The 18525-nt window shown below is 49.1% G+C and overlaps 1 pseudogene; it reads right to left on the bottom strand.

The window, feature by feature from the left end:
* Positions 1 to 879: 879 nt before the first annotated feature.
* Positions 880 to 2188, bottom strand: LOC138446064 (WW domain binding protein 1-like pseudogene; annotated as a pseudogene).
* Between the last annotated feature and the right edge of the window lie 16337 nt (positions 2189 to 18525).

The raw sequence follows: 18525 nt of genomic DNA, 5'->3' as shown, positions 1-18525 counted from the left end.
TGCAGGCCCGTAGACGTGTGTCTAGGATGAGGGGAGGGCACTGGTCACCCATGGGTGCAGATCAAAGGGCAGAGACAATGGGAAGTTGCACCTCCGTCCGCTGTCACACTGCAGGGCCTCCTGCTCATCCACAGGAGTTCCAGAGACAGCCCCCACCCAAGCCTGCACATTATGTATCTCCTGGCTCAACTATAGCCAGGCTCTTTGAAGGCCAAGTTGAGAAAAAGACAAACTTCCCTTTTCCATAACAGAATTCTTGCCTGCCCATTGGTCAAGTTCTTGTTTTCAGCTTGCTTTTGTTGTTGTTTTTTTCTTTAAAAAACAAAACAAAACAAAAAAGGCAGGTATATAATCTTCCAGCCTGGAACCAGCCTGCAGCCAGCCAGATCCTGCTGAAAAGGGAGGGGCCCCTCCAGGACACCCTGGCACCGTGAGCTCGTCACCTGGAATTTGAGAGCACAAGTCCCTCACCAACCCACCACACAACTGCCAGTCAACTCTCCTCCCCACCACAGCAGAACACAATTCTGGCTCCACAGATGCTGGTAGCAAGGGGCGACAATCCCTGGGCCTCTGTTAGCTTCCTTCTTCATCCAGGGCTGAGACTAGCCACCTCCTCTGGACAGAGATGCAGCGAGGTTCTCATAAACTAACACCGGAAAGCACATCCATTCCATCACCAAGAGTCACCTCAGGGCACGGTCTCATTCCCTCCTTGGGGGCTTCTGAACACACATCTCCCTGACCCAAGCAGGTAGTGAGATGTGACTTTAAAAGAGGTAAAGGGGAATGGGGTGGGTATGAGGAATGAGTCATAGGATAACTTCTCAGCCCTCCACAGCACTGTGCTTCTGTTGGGGGCAAGCCACTCACACCCCAAACTGTACCTGGAGATGCAGGAAAATGCAGGAGCAGGGGTTGCGGGGAAAGGAACACAGTTACTTAATGCTTCTCGCATGGTTTTCCCCTACCCTGGTTGCATCGCCAAGTTCTCAGGTATAGCCAGGACCTGCTCTAGCTGGGGGAGCTGCTACTCTGGGAGTTTGGGGAGTCCTGCTCGTTGATGGTGTTCAGCAGTAGGCAGGCAGGCGGCCTTGGCAGGTGTGGATGCCCGGGCTCCCGGGCCTGCTCCTCGGAGGGCTGGCAGAGACCTTCCTCCTCGTCACCAGGTGGCCGCACGTTGCAGCTGTCGCAGAAGTCCAGGGGCCCGTCCAGAGCATCGTCGATGAGCGCATTGAACTCTTTGAGGTCATCGTCATGGTGGCCCCGGTTGCACACACACACCTCGATGCCTGAGTCACCCGTGAAGCGGCGGTGTCTGCCGGGTGTCTTGTCTTTGTTGTCAGGGAGGGCACTGCCCTGCTCGGAGCTGTACTCTTTCAGAAGCTCCTCCTTACATTCGGAATCCTTGTCCAGGAAGGCCGTGGGGTCCACCTCCCCCAGGCCAGCCACAGAGCCGCTGGGCTCCATGCCAGAGGTTTTGGTGGCTGCTGGGTCTGCTGGCACGTCAGAGGGCTCAGGGTCAGTGACGCTTGGAGGTCGCGTGCTACTTCTGCTGGGCCCGGACAAGGGGCTGCTCTGAGCCCCCTGGGAGCCCCTGGTGGGGTCGGTGCCTGGGGGGCTGCTGCCTGCAGAGCCACACTGTGCAGGCAGCTGCTGCTGCTGCTGCTGGAGCTGGAAGGCACTGTATGGTGGGGGAGGAGTTGGAGGTCGGTTCACCACTTCCTCATAAGGAGGTAGTAAATAGTTTGGCAAAAACCTGAAATAAAATGGCAGCGCTGAGTAATTATGGGCTTCCCGGTAGGCGATCAGGTTGATTTCATGCTGCCGCTGCTGGGCCTGAAGTCGATGCTTGGCTCGGCGGTGGTGGCAGACACAGCAGCAGCTCAGGATGATGATGATGGTCCACACGAGCCAGAACCACCAGAGTTCATAGTAGTAGCTGCAGCACTGAGACTGTCCACAGCAGTGTCCTGTGTCACAGATGTAGCTCTGATTGTTGGTACCCACGCAGGTTTCCTTATCCTGCGGGGGTTCAGCCCTGACTGACAGGGGGCCGGGCAGCACCTGGAGGAGCAGGAGCGCCATGCCACCCAGGAGCCTTCTCCTCGCCATCCCCCTCCTGCTCCTGCTCCTCTGCCACGGCGCCGCCACCTCCCTCCTCCTCCCTCTCCTCCTCTTCCCTGGTCTTCCTTCCAGCTTTTAAATACTTGTTGCTGAAGAACTCAGCAAACAAAATGCAAAGGATTCTTGAAGCCAGCCACTGTGTAAGGCATGGAGACCTTTCTGTCTCTAGAAGTATTCATTCTCTCCCTAAGTCCACTGCAGGCTGTTTTTAAATTAAGGTGGATCATAAACATACAAGACCTACCTCAAAGTTCATTATTGGATTACTGCCCTTGGCATCAAAGGAGGAGCCACACTGGTTAAAATGATCTGGTTTGCTCCACCTAAGAATCTCTGGGGTTTCATAGTTGACCTCCAGGTACTATCTGACTTATCTTTAGAACCCTAGTGCTCCCTTCCCTAAATCCCTTTACATTTAACACGTAAAAAAATACATACTGGCACAACATGCCAGTACATAGTAGGGGCTCAATAAATATTTATTAAATAGATGAATGTTTATTATTTTCATGCTTAATTCTGACTTCCGAAGACAGTGCTAGGTGTATCTCCTACTTCAATCCATAAAGAAATATTGAACATCTCTATTTGCTTCCCTAACCACATGAATGCCATCAAGCAATTCCCTCGGAAGCTGTTTCCACTGCTAGGATGCTATGAAAAAGGTTGTTCAGTTCACTATGTGGTAGCTGCTGTGTCATTTTTAAGCAATGTATATTCTGAATTTCAAAGGAAACGTGTTATACAGAAAGGAACATTGTGTCGTGAATTTCCTCCAACATTATCTTATTTACCTTTAAACTGGGCTTATGTGTTTAAACTTGTCTCTGGAGTCTTAGTCACTCAAAACACAAACACATACTTTGCAGGGAGAGTTTGCCACTCATAAGATCCACAGGCATTTGATGATTTTTTATTTTTTTTTAATGTGCACTTTCCTCTTCTGTTACTCTGAGCTTAGTTTAGTTGTACCTATGCTCCCTTTTGAAATGCTGTCTCCATGAATCTCATCTTGCTCCTTTTTTCAAGCTGCTGTCTTTCAAGAAGCATCTCAAGGGAAATAGACCCTGAACAGCCTCATCAGACCTCAATGATGTCTTCTGATTACACATTTGATCAGTACGGACTCCATTTCTCTCTTCTGCTTTCCTCATCACAGTAACTACAGTCTCTCCCAGATAACATCAACACACCAGCCTCATAGGGCCATAATGAGGAGTCCTTTCAGGAGATTAGACCAAGCATCTCTAGTTGGTCTGAATTTCATGACAAGAAGCAGAGAAGAGGTGAGAGTGTAGGAGGCTGAAAGCACCCAGGACTCCTTTGAACACCAGCCTGGGGCATCACTAGGAACAGGGACATGGTTGGCTGGAGAGCATGGGGTCCATCCCCAAAACACAATCTCTGTTATTGTCACCTGTAACCCATTTTGATGTATGTTCATGCCCACAAAACAATAGAAGCAGATGAAGTCTGAGGCTCAGAGAAACAGTAAGATAAGGGAAAGTCTAACTAGAAATGCAAAGGCAGCCTTAGGGGGGCCAGTGGAAGCTGGTGAACACAAGTCACCAGGCCACAGAGAGCAGCAATATTACACAAGGCTCTGGAGTAGGAGGGGACAAAGTGAAAGAGGATACCCAAGGGAACTTCGTGGTTTTGTAAAGATTTTTTGATGTGGACCATTTTTTTTTAAGTCTTCACTGAATTTATTACAATATTGCTTTGTGTTTTGAGATTTGGTTATTTGACTGCAAGTCATGTGGGATTTTAGTTCCCAGACCAGGAATCAAACCAGCACCCCCTACATTGAAATGCAAAGTCTTAACCACTGGACCACCAGGGAAGTTCCCCCCTCCTCCATGAGAACTTGTAAATCATGCAGAAATGTATATTACTGGCCTGGGACACTTACCCAGTTTTAGCCTTCTCAAAGACAGCACCCCTATGTCACAGGCATGAACAAAGATTCATTTGCTAAACTGGGCAAAAGCAGCAGGTGCTTTATCTAGGGAGTTGGGAGGATGGGTCTTAGGATGAACATCCTGATATGACTGGTAGAGAGATTAAGGGCTCTTACCCATCTGGATAACAGTACAGTTATCCAGGGGGGCATCAGGGGCTTCCTGTGGGCCTCCATGCAGTAATTTTGTTCAGACCTCGCAGCCACCAGCTGAGGGAAGTGTCATTATCCCCACCTGATAGATAGGAAGACTGACACTCAGCCATCTTAAGTGGTGGCTGGAAGACCACCTAACTAGTGAGTGGTCGCCTGTTCTCTCTTGCCCTGTGTCCTCCTTGGCTGCCTGTGACGCATGATGCATGAGAAAACATTTTGATATGTGTTTCTTCTTCTTCAATCCCTAAGACCTGTCTGACTCTTTGTAACCTCATGGACTGCAGCACACCAGGTTTCCCTATCCTTTACTATCTCCCAGAGTTTGCTCAAACTCATGTCCATTGAGTCGGTGATGCCATCCAACCATCTCATCCTCTGTCATTCCCTTCTCCTCCTGCCCTCAATCTTTCCCAGCATCACTGATATTTATTTAATGCCTTACAGGTAGAAACACAATGATCACTATTCAGAACTCCAGTGGCCAGAGGGGTCCACAGTGAAAACGGCTGCCTCCAAAAGTTGTCTGTTTGCCCGCCCCTCACTGACAGGTCGCGATACGGAATATGACCTCCGGAGGTGGAGCAGGTACCTTCATAAACCCACCTCGCTCTCCTGTTCCATCCAGAATGATTTGACTTCACCTGTGGTTCCTTGCTCCTCACCTCCCACCCCACCATGCCAAGTCTCACGTATCTCTTCCTTCTCTCTTCTTAGCCCCTCCACTTTCGATCACTCTGCCTGGAGTCTCCCCACCCACTCCCACTCTGGGCAACCTCCACGTATCCTTCTGGACTCAGCTCAGAAGCCCAGAAACTCACCATGGCTTCCAATGGTGGGGTCACGCCCCCTCTACCCCTCTAAAGGTGTGTTGGCATCCCTCTCTCCCCGCCACTGGGCAGTGACTGGGGAAGCTGGGACCGCATCTCACGGTTGTACGCCCTAGCGTCCAGCACAGAGCTGGCCTCGTCAAGACTGGCATGCTGCTTCTACACAGAATGCACAGTTACAGACAGAACTCAGGCAGTCCAGGCTCACTCTGATGTCTCTTCTCCTCTCTCACCTCCACAATTCTGCACCCAGACTTATTGATACAGATGACACCAACAGCAAACTGCAGACCTCTTCTCGTCTGCTCCTCTTCTAGAAAAGTTCACCCTCTGCAAAGTCCAGCTTGCAGAGTGGTAGAAACAGGGAGATTCACAGCCAGTTCCTAGCTTTGGAAGGACTGATGGAGCCAGAGGAGGTGGTTTGGATCTTTTTTCTTCCTTAAATAGAATTTTTTTGTCTGAGGCCAGAGGTCTCCAGCTGGGCCCTGGTTTACCCAGGCATCTGCCGGATTTCCTCTTGTCCCAGGACCCGTTTGAGATTACATATGCAGTCTGCATGTACAGGCCTGGAGAACTTCAGTCAAAATGAAGCAAGCTGGAGAGTCCTTCCAAGGTGGTGGTGGTTTAGTCACTTAGTCATGTCCTACTCTTTGCGACCCCATGGACTGTAGCCTGCCAGGGTCCTCTGTCCATGGGATTTCCCAAGCAAGAATACTGGACTGGGCTGCCATTTCCTTCTCCAGGGAGTCCTCCCTACCCAGGGATTGAATCAGCATCTCCTGCATTTCAGGGGAATTCTTTACCAACTGAGCCACCAGGGAAGACTGTCCTTCCAACTGGCTTAGCCAAATAATTAGAAAGGTTGGTCTGGAAACACTTTGAGCATTCTGACCTTTATGTTATTGGAACAAACAAGAAGGATCCAGACTTCTAAACCTGGAGAACCAGAGAAGGACATTCCCAAAAATGGAACATGAGCTATAGGTTCAGGATTCTACCTGGGAACAGAGACACAAGGAAAACCACAAGTATATTCCACATTTGTAAAATGAGACGAGAGGCATGGGCTGGCTTTTGGAAGGCAGAGAAGTAAGAAACTGTCCTTTCCCTGGAGGAATTCATAGTAATTTTAAAAGAGAAAAGTCAAAAGAATTACATGACTTAACATCCTAACTCCAGGCCCAATAGACTTTCTTCAACTTACATACTTATCAGATGTTCATTCACCCAGGGCCTTTCACAGTTTTTACACTGTGGACCACTTCATAAAGGGCAAAGACCATGAACCCCATCAACAGAGCTATAGGAGAAAAAATTACTAAGAGGTCTGGGATAAACTTACCTGCAATGTTAGTGAATGCTTTCTTCTTTCTATTCATGTTACAGTTGAATTAATTGTTCGTGCTCAAAGCCAGTATGACAAGCGGCCAAGCATGAGATCACCAAAAGGACTACAGCTGGAAAGCATTCATTTCCATTTATCCTTCCAGACTCATGTGAGATTTCACGTCTTCCAGGAAGCCTTCCCTGATTCCCTGCTTTATTCAACAGAATGAATTCTTCCTTACCCTTTGATCATGCTGCACCATCATTTCTCTTTGTTTATTTGTGTGTAAGTCCGGCCTTGAACCATGAGCTAACTTCCCAAGGGCAGGACTGAGTGTCTGCCCTTACCAAATCCCCAGAATTTATCACTCTGACTAATGGCATCCATGAGGCCTAGTAATGCTCTGGTGAATCAAACTGACATGTGTATAGAAGAGAAACCCAGTTCACAGGTTGTCAGGTCTTACATATGAACCATTTGAATGCCTTATCCTCTTCCTCAGCACAAGTCAAGGTGCCTTGGAAAATCCATTAACCTGGAAAACATAGGCCAATCAGAGGGATATGTTGCCTTGCTGAGCCACCAGCTGAAATGCCAGCCAGCCTTCACCCCTTTGAAATCACGTACCTGCGTGAAATTAAATTTTCCACTTTGTTGCTGTTGTTTAGTTGCTAAGTCGTGTCTGACCCATAGACTGCAGCCCTCCAGGCTCCTCAGTCCATGGGATTTCCCAGGCAAGAATACTGGAGTGGGTTGCCATTTCCTTCCCAATCCAGAGATCAAACTTGCGTCTCCTACATTGGCAGGTGGATTCTTTACCACAGCACCACCAGGGAAGCCCAAACTCTTCATGAAGAGCATGGAAAAGTCCGCTGAGTCATTCTTGGCCGAAACGTGGTTTCCAGTAACCTAAACTTCTGCCACAATGAGATGATCCAACACATACACAGATTCCTAATTCTCTCATGGGGAGTGTAAGAGATTGGCTATTGACCAGAGAAATCATCCAATTAACCCTCCCGCTCAGACCTGATTCATGCCCCATGACACCTGCCAGCAGGTCCCCTGACCCGGTTCCCAGGGGAGGACAGGGCAGCCTAAAAGAGCGAGGCAGGGAGGCAGGGCGGGGGCCCCACTTGCCAGCGGGGAGGGAGGCTTCCCTGGAAGAGGGACAGAAGCCCGGCTCCTGGCACACACAGAGCCTGTGTACCTGGGAGCCTGACACTCCGTGTTGAAAGAGTACCTCCACCAACAGATTGCAGCCTGCAGATTACTCAGCAGCAGCGTGGGGGAGCCTGAGGGGTAGCAACAGCCTTCACAAGGAAACCAGCCCACGCCCAGGTTGCACCTTTTACCCGGGGAACTCTCCCAGGGCCAGTTCCTATGCCTGCTGCCAAGACAGCAGGGTTGGCCTGTGCGCGGGGAGGCGGGGCTGGCTGGCAGAGCTTCTGCAGGTTGGGAATTTATGGCTCATCCCTTCTCCATTCTCCCTCCACCAGCTTCTCTTACGTATTCCTAGGGTCTCCCCTCCTGAGAGCCCTGGATGGACCAATGGAGACAAGAACGGAGGTCCCCACATGGAAGTCTGCTCAGGTTATGTGGCAGCCTGTATGGGAGGGGAGGAGGGAGGAGAATGTATACATGGCTTTTGTTGTTCGGTCACCAAGTCGAGTCCGACTCTTCTTGACCTCGTGGACTGCGGCGTTCCAGGCTTCCCTGTCCTTCACCATCTCCCCGAGTCTGCCCAAGTTCATGTCCATTGATTGGTGATGATACATGTATAGGTATGACTGAATCTTTTTGCTGCCTACCTGACACTATGACAACACTGTTAATTGGCTCTGTTAACATTGTTAATACAAAATAAAAAGTTTCAAAACAGAAAAGTGAAAGTGAAAGTTGCTCAGTTGCATCCAACTCTGTGACCCCATGGACTATAGAGTCCGTAGAATTCTCTAGGCCAGAATACTGGAGTGGGTAGCCTTTCCCTTCTCCAGGGGGTCTTCCCAACCTAGGGATCAAACCCAGGTCTCCCGCACTGCAGGCAGATTCTTTACCAGCTGGGCCACAAGGGAAGCCCAAGAATACTGGAGTGGGTATCCTATCCCTTCTCCAGGGGATCTTCCCGACCCAGGAATTGAACCAGGGTCTCCTGCATTGCAGGTGGATTCTTTACGAACTGAGCTATCAGGGAAGCCCTCAAAACAGGAAAGGTGGTCTCAAAGAATGTTCTTCCCCAGGGAGCATCACAGCAGATGCTTGCAGCAGCCTTGACTGCCTTTGCCCTCAACCCCCATCTTGCATCATCCACTCCATCTTCCTCGAAGCTCCAGAGCGAATGCTCTAGAAGGCTCATCAGAACCTCTCAATCATCTTCAAGGACAGCTTCAAAAGCTCCTTGTTTGCTCTCATCAGAACGCATTAGCAAGACAGATGCCACCTCGTCTGCCTTCAGTCTCCCCAGATTTGTCTCCAAGTTCAAAGGAAGCCCCGAGGAGCGAGGGGGAGCTGTGATCCCATTGCCTCCGTTAGTGACACCCTATGCATGCATGTTTGGTCTTTCTCTAATCTCACGTAGAGGGCTGGGCCCGCACAACTTCATGGTCCTCTCAGTTACCCTACAAAGCCCCTCAATATAGAGAATTTGGACCCCTGAAAGGCCTCATTGCATTTTAGGCTCCAGTTTGACAGGCACTCCAGTTAACACTCACTCAGTCATGTCCGACTCTTTGTGACCACATAGACTGTAATCCACCAGGCTCTTTTGTCCATGGGATTCTCCAGGCAAGAATACTGGAGTGGGTTGCCATTTCTTTCCCCAGGGGATCTGCCTAACCCAGGAATCGAACCTGCGTTTCCTGTGTCTTCTACACTGGCAGGCGAATTCTTTACCACTGAACCATCAGGGAAGCCCTTCAGGCTCCACAGTATAAGCCAATTCACCGTTTCCCAAACATACCGTGCTGATTTCTAGCCTTCAAATAGCAGTGCTTCTGGAGCCAGGCACTGGCAATACCATCAGGAACCACAAGCAGACCCAGTGTTCTCAGATTCCCCAGAAGGGAAGATGATGCTGAACAAGCAGCTATGCCTTGGCCCAGCTGTTCCCTCTTGATGGGGTGCCCTTTCTCCTCTGCTTCCTGGCCAGGTCACAAACTCCCACTCCTTCTTTAAGAGAGTCTAGGGACTTCCTTGGTGGTCCAATGGCTAAGGTTCTGGGTTCCCAATGCAGGGTTTGATCCCTGGTCAGGGAACTATTAATAGATTCCCACAAGCTAAGAGTTCGCATGGCACAACTAAAGATCCTGAATACTGCAACCAAGACTGAAGATCCTGCATGCTTGCAGACCAGCCACAGCCAAATAAGGGCTTTCTGGGTATCGCCAGTGGTAAAGAACCTGCCTGCCAATGCAGGGGGTGTAAGAGACATGGGTTTGATCCCTGGGTCAGTCCTTGGGGTTAAAAAAGTCAGAAACCCTGGGTCAGTCTGTGGGCTCGAAAAAGTCAGACATGCCTTATTGACTCAACACTCAGGCATGCACAGCAAAATCAATAAGTATTAAAAAAGAAAGGAAGACTCAGCCTAAATGCCATTCAATGTAGGTCATTCTTAGCCTTCTACCTTCTAGATTCTCATTTTATCTTGGTCCACTTTGCTGTGTGTCTCTCCCTGTTAAGAAGAATGCAACCTCCTTGGTGATAGAAGCCACATGACCTCGTTTCTGCCTTCTCGTGATACGTGCCCAAAAAATATTGGTGGGTTGACAGAGCACCATCTTGTAGCCTTTTGGATCGCCTTCAAAATACAGCCCTGATCTGATCAGCTCACCCCTCCATCCTTCCTGCTAGTGTCCAAGGCCCCCTGGACCTCCTCAGCCACCACCTCCTGGTGTCTCTGCTTCCGGTCTTGCTCCCTACAGATTCCCCATACAGAGGCCAGTTCGACCCCTTGCAGCATAAATCCCATCACATGGTTCCCAGTTCAAACTCCCCCACACTTAGTCTTACCCCGGTCGCCCCCACCCCCGCCTGCAAGACCCCATGTGAACAGGGCCCCGGGTTATTCAGGTACCTCCCCTCATGTTGCCCCAACTTCCTGTACCTTGTGGCAGCCACCCTGACCTGCTTCTGAAACCCCCCAAACCCGCCCCCACCTCCCAGCCTTTGCCGTGCCATCTCCACTGCCCAGACACATTTCCTCTGACACCCTGACACCCCGCTATTTCCTCTCCCCAGTTCTCTGCGGGCTTCCCTGGCTTCGTACCTGAATCATCCCATCAGATGATTCGTGCCTCCATCATCCCACCGCCCTGCCACCTGCTTCCCTGCTGTGTTTCTGGCACATCTCATCCTCATCGCCAGCGCCAGCCTTGCTGCATGTGCTCGTTGGCCTGCTCTTGGCTGTTGCCCACACTCCGTGACCTTGGAGGCCTGAGGTTTGCCCCAGGTTATTCGTGCAGCAACACTCCACTACATCCGATCACTGGACACCCTCAGTGCCTCCCCCTGGGGGCAGACACTAGGGGATCTGAGGTGGGTGGAGACCACCTTTTCTTTCTCCCCCATCCTGAAGCTACGATCATGGAGCAGCAAGGCTGGAGGAGGCCACCCGTAGCTTGCCGCTGATGAAAGACCTGTTTGTTAGCCCTCTCTCACCCCACGGGCCTGCTCGGGAGGGGGGAGTGTAACCCAGATACCATCGGGCTTTCGCAAAATCACACTCCTCAAACCATTTCCTGGCAGAATATGGGGCAACTTGAAAGGTAAGGACTACACAGATTCACCAGTGTCTACACGGCAGCCAGGGCCGGAATCTGGTCACCATCTTCCTCTGCTTGACAGCCCCAAAGAACCCCCGCCTTTGCTTCTTTTCTGGGGCTTCCTAGAGCTGACAAGACTTTCCAGATATGGCTCCTGACTTTCCACGCCCAGCTTTCCACACACTCAGCAACTCTCCCCAGTTCTGACATTCACCCCTCCATCCTGTTTACTCCAGTTCTCCCAAGAACTGCGGTTCCCTGAGGTTCCAAGCTCTCTCAAGCCTCCGACCTCGGCTTAAGGTGCCTGGATCACCCTTTTGTCTCTCTTTAGTGAATACGACCCATTCATCTTCCAAGCCTCAGCTCAAAGACCACCTCTATGAAGTGTGTCCTGACACCTCCTCTGAGTGTGCCCCGACCAGGTGCAAATGCTGTCCTGGGTGCCCTCCTGGAACTCCAGGAGAGCAAGATCAGGCAAGCAAATACAGTGCAACCAACAGTAGCCTTCACTGGGACTTCCCTGGTGGCAGAGTGGTAAAACATCTGCCTCCCAATGCAGGTGCATGGGTTCAATTCCTGGTCAGGGAACTAAGATTCCACATGTCAAGGGCAACTAAGTCCATGCACCACAGCTAAAGAGCCCTGGCACCGCAGCAAAGACCCAGCACAACCGAAAACAAACAAACAAAAAAAAAACCGTAGGCATCATTGGCAACTGCCCCACAGCTAAAGACTGAAATGCTGTGGGCTTTTTATAAGCAGATTCAATTTAGTTCAACAGGCATTTATTGTATAACTGCTTATGCCAAACACATTCACAAATAACTACTGCATTATAACTGGTCCCTATACTTATTACCTGGATAACCAAAAATTAGCTGCTTTTAAAGTTCAAGACATTTTTTAAAAATATTCTTCATCTTCTATCATCTTTAGCCATGTTGCTGGAGTCTTATTGTCAGAACCTTTTGATGGAAGGAAGGCTAACAGACTTTTCTGGAGTCAAAGCACAGATGAGCTAATTTATATACTGCTTGAATATAGTCAGTGTTGGATGCAGGGCTGTAATTTTAAGCTCATAAGAAGATGGAAAGAAATTAAGTTAGAATCCACCCAATGCTATGGTGGACACAGCCACTGACACTTTAAGAAAGTGTGGGTTTTCATAATTGAAGAAGACACATGTACCCCAATGTTCATTGCAGCACTGCTTACAATAGCTAGGTCATGGAAGCAACCTAGATATCCATCAACAGATGAATGGATAAGGAAGTTGTGGTACATATGCACAAAGGAATATTACTCAGCCATAGAAAGTAATGCATTTGAGTCAATTCTAACCAGGTAAATGAACCTAGAGCCTATTATATAGAGTTAAGTTAGTAAGAAAAAGACAAGTATTGTGTATCAGTGCATATATACGGAATCTAGAAAGACGGTACGGATGACTCTAAATGTGGAGCAGCAAGGGAAACACAGACATAAAAAACAAACTTTTGGACATGGTAGGGGAAGGAGAGGGTGGGATGATTTGAGAGAACAGCATTGAAACATACACATTACCATGTGTAAAAGAGATTGCCAATGGGAGTTTGCTATATGATGCAGGGATCCCAAAGCAGGTGTTTTGTGACCACCTAGAGGGGTGGGAGGGGCAGGGAGGTGGGAGAGGGATAAAAGAGGGAGGGAACATATGTATACCTACAGTCGTTTCATGCTGATGTATGCAAAAACCATCACGATATTTTAAAATAATTACCCTACAATTAAATTTTTTAAAAGGTGGGTTTTGACTGAGCTTAGAGTATTCATTTGAGAGAGCATATGTTTATGGCTACCAACCTTCCAAGTAGAACCAAAACCCAAGGAGGGGAGTGACTTCCTTTGTGTTGTTCACTGTATCATCTCCAGTAACAAAAATAGTGCTGGATGCATGCTAGATGCTCAAGAGATATTTGTTAAACTGTTGAATTCATGATGACACACTGGAAACCTGCTTAGGTCAAGTGAAAATCCTCATTTTCCTGCAGGAAATACCACAAGCCCCTAGCTATTAGTATCAGAGCCCTGGTAAGGAACCTCTCACTTCATCATGAATAACCCAGTCCTTTTTCTTCTTATATGATGAGGACCAGAGATGGGGAGCGTAGTATCTAACATCACGCAGCTCTCCAGCAGCAGAGCCGAGAGGGGAGGGAACCAGTCAGGTTAGGCGTAATCTTCAGCATACCACTTGTAAGCTTTCTGACTTCTAAATAACCAGTGCAAATTTCTTAACGTTTCTGAGTGTTTTTTTGTCAGTTAAAAGAAGATGGTACAGCTATTTCAACAAATTTAGGTGGTTACATAAAATACCAAGTAGAAAGAAGTTTGGCACATAGTATTCAATAGGAGCTCATCAAATCTCAGGTAACACTAAGAGACGCTCAGAAAAGATAACATGCTGACAACAGTAACAGTCACATTTTGTTGAGACTGACAATGTCCCAGGTACAATGGGGGAGATTTCACCTGCAGGAGTTCATTTAATCCTTACAACACCCACTGAGGTTGGTACTGATGCTGTTCCACTTGACAGCTGAAGAAACTGAGGCTCAGAGTGGTTTCCTAGCTCACCCAAGATCACAAACGTGACCTCCCATTGGTCTGACCCTGGACTCTGGGCTCCCAACCATGATGCCACATTGCTTGAAGAGCATGACAGGTGTGTCCTTGGAGCTCTCTTTAATATCAAAGATTTGTGAAATAGAGAGGGTGCAGGACCAGGCTAAAGGCATTTACCAAGTCTGAGAATCGCTGCTGCTGCTACGTCACTTCAGTTGTGTCCGACTCTGTGTGGCCCCATAGACGGCAGCCCACGAGGCTTCCCCATCCCTGGGATTCTCCAGGCAAGAACACTGGAGTGGGTTGCCATTTCCTTCTCCAATGCATGAAAGTGAAAAGTGGAAGTGAAGTCGCTCAGTCGTATCCACCTCTTAGCGACCCCATGGCCTGCGGCCCACCAGGCTCCTCCGTCCATGGGATTTTCCAGGCAAGAGTGCCGGAGAATCACTAACCGTCTAAAATCTCTGTGGAGATCTTTCAGCTGCATTAACCATATATTCCTGGACCTCCCAGTTTGAAAATAGGGAATAAAATTTGCTATCATTGAAGCCCATCTTTCGGGCTTCCCAGGTGGCTCAGTGGTAAAGAACCCACCTGCCAATGCAGGAGACACAAGAGATGCGGGCTCGATCCCTGGGTCAGAAAGATCGCCTGGAGGAGGAAGTGGCTACCCACCCCATTGTTCTTGCCTGGAAAATTCCATGAACAGAGAGCCTGGCAGGCTGCAGTCCATGGGGTCACAAAAGAGTCAGACACGACTTAGCAAATAAAGAATGACCCTAGATGGGAAAATTTTCTTCAGAAAATAAAGTCTCTGTCTGGTCTGTCTTTCCCTCTGCCTCTGTCTCTCTCACATACACGTCTAGACGCTTCTCTCTCCCTCACCTTCCTTCACTAATCTCTGTAGCCCAGTAATTCTCAAAGTATTGTCCGTGGACCCATAGCAACAGCATCATCTGGGAATTCACTGGACGCGTGGAATGTCAGACCTACAGAGTCAGGCGCTCCGGCCTCGCTGTTCCAGCGAGCCCTCCAGAGGATCTTACACACACTAGCGTCTGAGCACCGCCACGTTTGCCGAGGAAAATCAAACCTCTCCATCCTCCCCGCCCCTCTTCTCCGAACTGAGCTGGAGAATAAATCACGGCTCTTCTTGGCCTTTAAATGTCAAGGATCCTGAGCTCGGAGAACAAGGACACGAAAAGGCCAAACCAAAGCCCTGGTCTGGGAGGGCCAGGCCCCGGGCTTGGCCAGGGCCCACTCCAGAGTCACAGCTTCTCCAAAGGCAGCTTCCTCTCCCTGAGAAAGACAATAAAATCCGCAGTTGGAAGGACAGTGTGAAAAAAACGGACCTGGGAGGGAAGCAGCAGCTGGCTGCAGGGAGGGGAGGGGCTGCTGAGATGAAGGGCCCCACGGGGCCTCGCGGAGTTACCCGTAAACCTCCCTTCCCTCAGCCACCAAGATGGCCTCATTCCGTGCCGCTTGCCCACTTCAGTCACATAAAGAGCGATAAAGGAAGACAAGGGCGGAATAACCTCTAAATAAAAGATGAGGTAATTTTGAAGGCACATTAGGGTTTTATGTGTATTATGGCTTGTGGTTTTTTATTCAAACCCGGGGAGGGCCAGCCACTCCACCCCGCGCAGGGCAGTCACCCTCATAAAGCACCACGGCTGGGCCCGCAAATGGCCCAGAGCCGGGCTATGTGGCTCCAATGGCTTGGGGAAGGGTAGGGGGAAAGGCAGAGAAGGCATAGAAGGCATTTTTCATCCCCTTAGCCTGAGTGTTATTGCAGCAGGCAATACTGCCGCTAGAATAAAATGAAACCATTCTGGGCTCGGCCCCTCCTCTCGGGTTTGTCTCCCAAAAGGGAGAGTCCTAGGGAACCCTCCATAGTACAAGAGAGACCAGTCCTGAAATGACTGGCTGGCTAACGGTGGCCTGGTGCAGCTTGCAAGTTCCAATCAAGGATAAAGATAGGTACTAGTTGACAATTCAGAGAGCACTGCATTTGTAGAATCAAAATGTTCAAATGCCCGGAGACCTGGAAGCGGACAAGAAACACCTTTTCCTCGGGGCCAAGAAGGTTCTGGGCAGGAAAGCTTGGGAGGGCAAGGTGGATGCCCTGATACAGGGTCTTTCGTGCCTGCATGCGTACTAAGTCACTTCAGTTGTGTCTGACTCTTTTCGACCCCATGGAATGTAGCCTGCCAGGCTCCTCTGTCCATGGGATTCTCCAGGAAAGAACACTGGAGTAAGTTGCCGTGTCCTCTTCCAGGGGATCTTCCTGACCCAGGGATCGAACCCGTGTCTCTTATGTCTTCTGCATTGGCAGGCAGGTTCTTTACCACCAGTGCCACCTGGGAAGCCCACACGGTCATTCACCATTTATTCTCAGGCTCCTCGATACAGTTAGAGTATAGCCAGAGGACAGTAGCCCTAAAACTAACCTCAGGCTTCTTTGGTCCCTGTTTAATCACACATGAAACTGGGACTGGGCCACTAACTCACAGCTTAATCATCATCTCCAGGGGCCTCATCAAGACCAAGGGTGTTCCCCGAGCACTTCTGTGTGTCTGCCCAAAACTAAGGGCCTTACAGGCATATCTTCAGCATCCCATAGAGTAGAAACTTTATCCCCACTGTACAGATGTAGAAATCAAGGCTTACAGAGATGCAGTAAATCACCCAAGACACAGAAGAAGAGCTAGGACTCAAATCAGGGTCTCCTTGACTCCTAATATACGCAGCAAATGATTTGAGGATACTAGCTTTATGTTAATAAGATTAAGGATAGTTAACACTAGCAGAATACTTATCAAATGCCAAGTACTCTTCTAAATTCTGTATGACCTCCCTTAATCCTCATAACAGTAGGAATTGAGGCCCGGAGAGGCAAATTGAATAGTGGCATTCTCCCAACAAAAACACGGAGCATCCTGCCCATGAACCACAAGGGAATGTACACGAGAGTCACGTTATGTTCATCACTTTTCACTTTATTAATGTGTTTACAGCACCTCCTATATACTGAGTGCCATGGGGGGTGCTTGAATGGGATGGAAGTCCACAAAGAAGAGTAAGACCTGGTCCCTGCCTTCAGAGCAGCTTCTAATCTAGTGAAGGGGAAACAGAGACATGCCAACAGGGAATGAAAGGGGCAGTTTCTACTCCCATCTTCTGTGAGCCTGAGGTCTTCTGTTGACAGTGAGGTCTCCTACACCTGTCCTCCTAGAAGGCTTCACTGGATTTGTTCCCATAGATACATGCAGATACAAGCAAGCTTAGAAAGTCCCCAGTGTCAGCCAGCCTAATTCTCTTGAGTCAGCAGCAGCAAAATACAGATGCTTCCTGAATCTTTTCAAGGACAAATCAGCCCAGTGTTTTCCAAACCCAGGAGAGGGTATCCAGGTCTCCACCCCTACCCCTAAGATGCAATAACTACTGCTTCAAGGTTGTCTTGGGCTTCCCTGCTGGCTCAGATGTTAAAGAATCTGCCTGCAATGCTGGAGACCTATGTTCAGTCCCTGTGTCGGGAAGATGCCCTGGAGGAGGGCATGACAACCCACTCCAGTATTCTTACCTGGAGAATCCCATGGACAGAGGAGTCTGGGGGGCTACAGTCCGTGGGGTCACAAAGAGTTGGACCCGACTGAGTGACTAACCCTTTCTGTTTCGCTCAAGAGACGTGAGTTCAATCCCTGACCAGGAAGATCCCACATGCAGTGGAGCAGTTGAGCCCGTGTGCCACAACTACTGAGCCTGTGCTCTGGAGCCCAGGAACCACAGCTGCTGAGCTCATGCCCCCCCCAGAGCCTGTGATCCAAAACAAGAGAAGCCATGTCAATGAGAAGCCCAAGCTCTGCAACAAAGACTGACTCCTGCTCTCTGTAACTAGAGAAAGGCCCACATAGCGATGAAGACCCAGCACAGCCAACAGTAAATAAAAAAATAATCGTACTCACTCATAGGGTGTGAGGAGCAAATGAGTTAATGCACGGTAAGATCTTAAAAGAGGGCCTATCATCTGGAAAGCACTCCACAGGCATCGCTCATTGCTATTCAATTTACAAACATCTATGGAGGACCAGCTAGAGTTGGGATGACTGATGTGCACACGATCCATGCAAAGCGCAATGCCACACACGTTCCAGGGGTGCAGCAGTTCCGGGATGAGGAACCTCAGGATCTTCACAGGAGAGAGTCCCAGCATGAAGAGGCCAGCACTTTCTCAGGGAAGCTCAGTCGTCCGCGAGCACCAGAGAGCCTAGGGTCACATCTTGATGCCTCACTTACCAGTTCTGAGACCTTGGATGACCTAGTTTTCTGTTTCTTCATCCATAAAGGGAGGGATAATGACAGAACTGTCTCCTGGGGTATGTTTCACAGAAATAATCCATGAACAGTATATAGTACAGGACACAGAGCAAATGTTCAAAAATAGGAGCTGTTATCATTATATCACTGTTATCTGACCCATCTTTTCCAAGCCAGCTTAAATGGCACCTCTTACAGGCAGCCTTTCAAACTTTCTCCTGTTAAGTTTTAATCCCTTCTGTCAATCTCCACCCTTTTCTAAGGGAATGTAAGACTTTTTATTTGACTTAAGTTTTTATCTTTCCACTTTATCCACCCCACAGGACTATGGGGTTCTTTTGAGATAATTGTTTTTAATTTTCTAAGTTTTCACTCATGCAACATAACAAAGGCAGATTAATGGATATCACACTTTTTAAAAAAAAGTTCCCCCAACATCTGGGCAGT

Source organism: Ovis canadensis, chromosome 9 (assembly GCF_042477335.2).
Source record: "Ovis canadensis isolate MfBH-ARS-UI-01 breed Bighorn chromosome 9, ARS-UI_OviCan_v2, whole genome shotgun sequence".
Lineage (NCBI taxonomy): Eukaryota > Metazoa > Chordata > Mammalia > Artiodactyla > Bovidae > Ovis > Ovis canadensis.
This window is presented reverse-complemented; position numbering and strand designations above follow the sequence as displayed.